Here is an 8,189-nt window from a genome sequence, read left to right on the forward strand (position 1 = left end):
CACAGTATTTATTACACTATTCTTTTCTGGTTGTCTATTATCTTTGAGGACCTTTGTGGTGATGACTTCCGTATACTTAAATCTCGCCTTTCTCCTGATTCATGCATTGTTCTTGGCACTGTAGTTTTATATGGTTAATGCAAAATGATCATATATCATTTGGAAAATCCTATTTCTGCAAGAACTAACACCTGCATGTTTCATTTTGATTGAATTTGGTAATCACGAAGGCTTGATTGAACAAAACCAAACTCGTACCATTTGGCGAATTTGGCCAAGAGGTGTCGGAATGAAATGTAAGGCGAAAAGGGAATAACTTGAGCCTTAAACTATTAGCCGATCCGATCTCTCGAAGAGAATGTGTGCAGTGACTTGTAGGGTTCTTTGTCAGTTGAGCTTGAGCTGGTCCCAACCACTACTGGACTCGCATGCTTTGCTGAGGGCCTGACCAGAAACCCTCGGCAAAGGCTTTGCCGAGGGCTGTCCTCGGCAAAGACCCCTCGGGGACTTTTTAAACGGCGAAGGGGTCTTTGCTGAGGGCCCTTTATCGGGCACTCGGCAAAGCCTTTGCCGAGGGCCAGGACGGCCCTCGGCAAAGAAAAGAAGCCGTCACGTGCCGGCGCCGTTGGCGGTTTCTTTGCCGAGGGCCGACCCTCGGCAAAGAAATGGTTTTTTTTTGAATTTTTTTTGCCGAGGGCCGGCCCTCGGCAAAGAAATTTTTTAAAATCTTTGCCGAGGGCCTCCTCCCTGGCCCTCGGCAAAGAAATTTTCAGGATTTTTCCCAAAAAAACCTTTGCCGAGGGCTATTGCAAGGGCCCTCGGCAAAGTTTTTTTTTAAAAAAAATTGTTTACTGAGGGCCGGCCCTCGGGAAGGAAATAGTTTTTTTTTGAATTTTTTTTAAAAACCTTTGCCGAGGGCCTACTCCCTGGCCCTCGGCAAAGAAATTTTCAGGATTTTTAAAAAAAATCTTTGCCGAGGGCTATTGCTAGGGCCCTCGGCAAAGGACCCTTCTTTGCCGAGGGCCTTGGTCATTGCCCTCGGCAAAGAGACAGAAATTTAAATTTTTTTTGTTTTTTGCATTCCATCGACACAAGCATTTCATATATATACATATATATATATATATATATCACACAGAACCCATTTTCTCACAATATATCACAACCATAATTATGAACCACAAATCACAATATATTACAACGACAAGTCACATGTTCATCATCATTCACATGTTTATTACGACAAGTTAATGAAATCCAAGCACAAGTCACAACCATAAATCACAAATCACGCTAAAGTCCAACCACATCACCTAGCACGAGTCCTCATCAAGCTAGCCTATGAGACGATGGTGAAGGAAAAGCAGGATCACCCGGTGACGCACTAGCGGGTTGATTGGAACCCGCGGACGGAAGCTGTACAAAGGAGCAGAGATTGCATGTGTGAGTAATCCGGGAAAACAGTTTTGGAACTTAGAGATTGCATCTAGTAATCTAGGAATACAAAAAGATTAGACTCAATTGAAAATTTCGGCAGCACCTCCCCTGCATGGGGAGGTTTCCAAAACCTGCAAGAAACGACGGCACGAACGCCAACATCCACAACGGCACGAACGCCGACATCCACAACGGCACGAACACCGACATCCACAACGGCACGAAGGCCGACATACATGCAAAGCAGAAGCAAAAAGTGAACTTTCATATTTACAGGAGTAGCTGCAGGAGTAGGAGGTGGAGGAGCTGAAAACTGCACAGGTACACCCGATGCTTGCCCGAGACTTTGCATGATCACCATCATCTCCGCCATCTGCTTCTGCGCGGCCTCGAACGCGACCTTCTGGGCCTGCAGCTGTGCGGTCAGCTCCGCGTTCTGCTCTTGACTTTGCCTTCTTGTTTCTTGCAGCTCGGCCTGCAATATTTCACTCCAATGTATTAGTAATGCAAATCTAATTTAGGTGTGTAAATATCTACGTACGACGAGTAAAGCAGAAATTACCTGGAGTGCTTGGACCTGCTACAGTGCTGGAGAAGGCCGTGGACCTATGGGCTGGCTGGAGCTCGTGCTCCGTGCTCGGATAGCGTCGAGGGAGGGAACAGTGGTGGAGTCGATGGCGCCGTCTGCAATCCACAGCCGCCCGTGCTTCTTGCCTCCTCCGAGCCTCATGATCGCCTCTGCATCAATGGGCTCAGTGCGCATATTGTAATCTTCCCCATAGATCTCCCTTACCGTTGACGTGTACTCTTGGACTTTAGTGTACACGTTCGGGTCGGAGTACGCCTAGGGCGGGGCAGCCGGGTCGAAGGAGATAGAGGACGACGCCCTGCCCATGTGGGAAATAGCCCACGCAGAGAACTCCGAGACCTCCTCGCCCGGGTGCGCAGCCTCCTGTGAGAAAGATGGGAAGATGGTGAGAAATCAAGCAGAATTGAGCATTAAAATAAATGAAAGAAATCACTTACGTATGCTTGTTTGTATCCGGGGAGGCTACGGCTGCCTTGATGGTGAGTTGGACCTTGCCTCATCAGACGCTGTTCCCATTGCCTCTCGTGCGTGTCAACAAAGTCCTGTGATAACCACTTGTCCACGATCATGGCCCAGCACTCGGGATACGATCGGCACCACCAGGGAATCACCTACAAGTCATCGAGTATTTGACATACCAGAAGATGAAATTGAACCTACTTAATATCAAAACGAATCATTATTAATGTTATTCGCCTACCTCAAGGTACTGGTCCCGGGTCAGCGTAATCCGTCTTGCTTGAGGCTTGGGGAGGGACTGCCTAAGTACCGACCTGTAGTAGTCTATGTGGGCCTGGACGCGCCCATGGTGGTGCATCTCGGTGACGTACTTCCTACAAGCTGCGACAGCCGCCCGATCCGCCTGGGCCTCAAGTCCTTCTTCGGCCTTGAAATATTTCTGCATACAAAACCAATGTATCCATTCATTATTTCAATAAAAGATTTAACCAATGAATGCGATGTATTAAGCAATGTTGTGCGAGAGAGACTTACCCAAAACTCCGCCAATACTCGCTCCTGCTTGTTGCGGTAAGTGTCATCCGTGACCAGCGCATACCTGTCCCAGTTGGAGGCCGGCTCCCGCACCACCGGCTCTTCGGACAGTTGCACAATGCCGGGGTACCATTTCCTACACAAAACACCAAGGATGCTCGTGGGGGTGCATGCTGGAGTACCCGACAAAACCAACCAGGCCCTGCACAAGTGATTAAGAAAATTTATCAGTTTCTCTTAAGATTTCCAACATATCTTATGAAGTAGTTGCGATAACATCCATAGTTACTTACCTCTTTGCCATAGGCCGAATCACTGGGCGGTTGTGAGGAAGCGGAACTGGAGGGAGGCTCGCGGGACCTCACTCGTAGAGAGTCTGGGTAGCGGTACCCTCTCCCTCGCCCTCGAGCGCCTCACCTCCCTCGCCCTCGAGCGCCTCGTCTCCCTCGCCCGTCTGCTGACCCCTCTCGTCCTCCGACAAGGACGAGGCCATGGCCGTCACGTGCTCCTCCTCCAGCACCTCGTCACGTGTCGAGGGAGGAGACCGCTGCCTCCTGCGGCGGCTGCCCCTGGTCCTCCTCTCGTCACCTCCTACGGACGCTACCCTAGACGACGACCCCTCACCTCGAAGGAGAGGGCGGCCTCTCCCGTAAACCGAGGGCGTGTCACGGCGTGGACGTCTGCTCGCCATCTTTGTCTAATCACCTGCAATCACAAAGAATGAACAAGACTAATTAGTACATATATTAGAAATAGATTCAAAATATATAAACAAAACACAAATTAAAAAAACATAGTATTACATGTATTAGGAATAATCTTCATGATTGGGATCATAGGTCTCATCATCACTGTCAAAATTGTCCAAATGGGCAACACTATCCGAAGGTTCTATGTTGTCATCGTCGTCATTGCCTAGAAGTAATCACTCAAGCATTGCTATGTCCTTGGCATTTACCACCACATCTCTATCGACCTCGTCATCAAACGTTTTGTTGTCTACTTCCATTTCGATTGCTTCGGGTAAGACTATCTTAAACGTGCCTGGTAGCCCATCTTCTTGATAGAACTGTCCATAGGCCGAATCACTGGGCATGGGAACTTCCCGTGAACACACCAGGCGGCGAATAACCCATACGCCAGGAAGTCATGCAGGGAGTAGTGGTACCAAACGTGCATTTTGAAGCTTGTCTTTGTAGCTCGATCGTATGTCCATACCCCCTTCTCCCAAGCGTGGATCAATTCATCAATCACAGACTCCATGAACACACCCATATTACTCCCCGGGTGTCCAGGAATTATTAACGACAAGAATACGTTATGCCGTTGAAAGGAGATGCCGGGAGGGAGATTGAGGGGGATAACAAAAATGGGCCAGCATGTGTATGGGGCAGCCATCATTCCATAAGGATTGAACCCATCTGTTGCCAGCGCGACACGTACATTACGAGCCTCAGATGCTTTGTCACGATGTTTGTCATTGAAATACGTCCATGCTTCAGCATCAGACGGATGTACCATCTTCCCAGGATTGTACCGTTTGCCATCTTTGTGCCATGTCATCTGTTTCGCGGATTCCTCAGTCATGAATAGCTGTTGGATCCTCGGTAGGAAAGGAAGGTGACGTAGCACTCTCGCGGGGATCGGAAGCTGCTTCTTCTGACCATCACCAGAGTCTACCTCCAGGTACCTGGAGGATTTACACTTCGGACAGTAATTTGCATCCTTGTGTTCTTTCCTAAATAGGACGCACCCCTTCGGACAAACATGTATCTTGTCATATGGCATCTTAAGCATACGAAGGAGTTTCTCTGCCTCATACAAGTTCGTCGGCAAAGTGTGCTTCTCCGGTAGCATGGTGCCAAACACGGCCAACATCTTATCGAAGCCTTCTCGACTCAGGTTTAACTCGGCCTTCAACCCCATTACACGTCCAATCGCATCCAGCTGAGAAATCATTGTACGCTCGTGAAGGGGTTTCTATGCCGAGTCCAACATTTTGTAGAAGTCCTTTGCGGATTCCTCCATCTCCTCCTTCTCATGTCGTTCAGCGAAGTGAGCTTGGTGGGCGTCATCTAGCATGTCTGCTACCCCGGCATCATCATCAAAAGCCTCGAGGCATGGTCTCACCACCTCCGCTCTTATACGATCTGCTTCACCATGGTAGATCCACTGCTGGTAGCCAGGCGTATAACCATTGAACACAAGATGTCTACCCATGGTCTTCTCGTCTACTTTTCTCCTGTTGTCACATTTGCTGCAGGGACACCAAACTAGAGAATGTCCTCCTACTCCTGGGCCAAATGCATGTTTCAAGAAACCATCTGTCCCCTTCACCCATTCATAGTCGTAGTCACTCCCGCTTCTCCAGCCCGTGTACATCCACTGACGGTCCTCCATCCTTTAACATTTACAGCATAGAGTATTGTGACCATCAATTGCATCTACGCGGTGTTCCTACTGTCTAATAGGTGAGGATAGGTCCTAATCCCACCCGCGGATGCATAGATGAGGTCAGTTTCCATGCTCCGCTCCTCTTCGAGACAGAATTTCGGCAGCACCTCCCCGCTGTTCTCCCGATACACGTCCTGCAAGGGAGAGTGTGTATCCAGAGAATAACAGGGAGGTGTTGCCGAAACTCCTTCTCGGACCGGAGCGGACCATGGAAACTAACCCATCTACGTATCCACGGGTTGTCCAAAAAACATGGACAATCTGAAATAGATACGGTCGCAGATACGCAAAGATCCGCATACCTACGACCGTATCTGTTTCGGGCAGGAGACGCCTAACTGGGTTACGCGTGGGATATGACAGACATGCGCAAAAAGAGGTTATTTATACCTAGGGTGTCGGTGAAGTAAGGCTAGCGGGGCAGTGGCGAATCGACGCAGTGGTGAGGCGATGCAGTGCAGGCAGAACCGCGACATCGACAAAGACGATCGGGGTCCTCCGGGTCCCCTCCGACGTACTCTTCTCCTGCATAAAAAGACAATAGGTTATTTTTTCTTCAAAATTTCGGCAGCACCTCCCCTGCACGGGGAGGTTTCCAAAACCTGCAAAAAAACGACACGATGGCCGACATTCACAATGGCACGAAGGCCGACAACCACAATGGCACGAAGGCCCTCATATCAACTTACGTCACGAAGGCCCACACAACCACATACGGCACGAAGGCCGACAGCGAGAGTTTTACCTAGGGTTGCGGTGGAGTCGGGCGTTGTGGTGCGGGGGTCACTTTCTTCTCCGGCGAGGTCGAGCGGCATTGGAGTACTCCTCTCCCCCTCTTCCCTTTCTTCTCTCCTTTTCCCCTTCTTCTCCTTCTCTTCCCCTTCCTCCTTCTCCTCTTCTTCTCCTTTTCTTCCCCTTCCTCCTTCTCCTCTTCTCCTTCTCTTCTTCCTCCAACTTCACCCTCTGCCTCCTCCCATCCAACAGCAGCCGGCGACAGGGGCGGCCTGGGGGCTGGGGTCGGGGGTGGGAAGGCCGGCGAGGGGGAGCCGCCGGAGGGCCGGCTGGGGCGGTCGACCTCCCCTTGCTCGACAGAGACGGGGAACGAAGGCAGGGCGCGACCTCGGCCGCCACTGGGCGTGGTGGGGTGGCGGGGCGCGCTGGGCGGCCGAGCGCGGGGCGGTGGGGCACGCGGGGTGGCCAGGCGCGCGGCGGCGGTGGTGGAGGCGCGGGGTGACCAGGGTGCACGCGCGGCGGTGGGGCGCGCGGGCTGCCGGGCGCGGGGCGACCGGGGTGGCGCGTGCGAAGGTGGGGCCCCGCGGGGCGACCGGGCTCGGGGCAGCGGGCGCGCGCGGCGATGGTGGACGCGCGGGGGCTGGCCGCGAGCGGGCGCGTGGGGAGGGAGATGGTCGAGCGGGATTTTTTTTTTCACAAGATTCCGATCGGGAATTTGGGCTGCGGCCCGATTTAGGTTTCGGTCCTTTGCCGAGGGCCCAGATCCAGGGCCCTCGGCAAAGATTTTTTATTTTTATTTTTAAAATTGTTTGCCGAGGGCCACGGGCCAGGCCCTCGGCAAAGAGCCCTCGGCAATTTTTTTTGGTTTTTTTAGCCCAGTTTTTTTTTGGTGCTACAATACATTGTTTTGAACTCAATTTTAAAATTTAGGCCAATTTTGATTTTGTTTTGTATATTTCCTTAATTTATTTCGATTCTTTGATTTTTTTCGAATATGTCAAATTTTGAACTGCAGGTGCATGGAATATTGCAATGTAGTGTTTCAAAAAATGTTATTCATGTTAATTGATGCATGTTGAGTCCCTATCCACGAACTCGCATCAAATTTCGTGCATCTTGTTCGCGTGACATGACGACCGACTTGCCAGAAAAGTGTTTTAAAATTATATAAAATCCATACGAAGTCCGAAAATCATGAAACTTGGCGAGATGTCATGTTATCGCATGTGTAGGCTATGGTAAAAAATTGAGAAGGTTTCGAGTGAGTTGCGAAGTTTTGTGATTTTCGGACTTCGTATGGATTTTATATAATTTTAAAACACTTTTCCAGCAAGTCGGTCGTCATGTTATGCGAACAAGATGCGCGAAATTTGATGCGAGTTCATGGATAGGGACTCAACATGCACCAATTAACATGAATAACATTTTTCGAAACACTACATTGCAATATTCCATGCACCTGCAGTTCAAATTTGACATATTTGAAAAAAATCAAAGAATCGAAATAAATTAAGGAAATATACAAAACAAAATCAAAATTGGCCTAAATTTTAAAATTGAGTTCAAAACAATGTATTGTAGCACCACAAAAAAACTGGGCTAAAAAAACCAAAAAAAATTGCCGAGGGCCTGGCCCGTGGCCCTCGGCAAAGAATTTAAAAAATAAAAATAAAAAATCTTTGCCGAGGGCCAATCTTGGCCCTCGGCAAAGGGCTTCTTTGCCGAGGGCCTAGCCTCGGGCCCTCGGCAAAGGCGATTTATAAAAAAAAATTTGGCTGAAAAACTGGTTTTAAAAAAATCTTTACCGAGGGCCTGGTCTAGGGCCCTCGGCAAAGACTTAAAAAAAATTTGCCGAAAAAGCTGGTTTCACAGAAAAAAAAACCTTTGCCGAGGATCTAATGGGTGGCCCTCGGCAAAGCTTGACGGGAAACGGCCGCCGTGACCCAACGGGCCTAATTTGCCGAGGGCAGCAAAGATTTGATTT

Source organism: Miscanthus floridulus, chromosome 10 (assembly GCF_019320115.1).
Source record: "Miscanthus floridulus cultivar M001 chromosome 10, ASM1932011v1, whole genome shotgun sequence".
NCBI classification, from domain to species: domain Eukaryota; kingdom Viridiplantae; phylum Streptophyta; class Magnoliopsida; order Poales; family Poaceae; genus Miscanthus; species Miscanthus floridulus.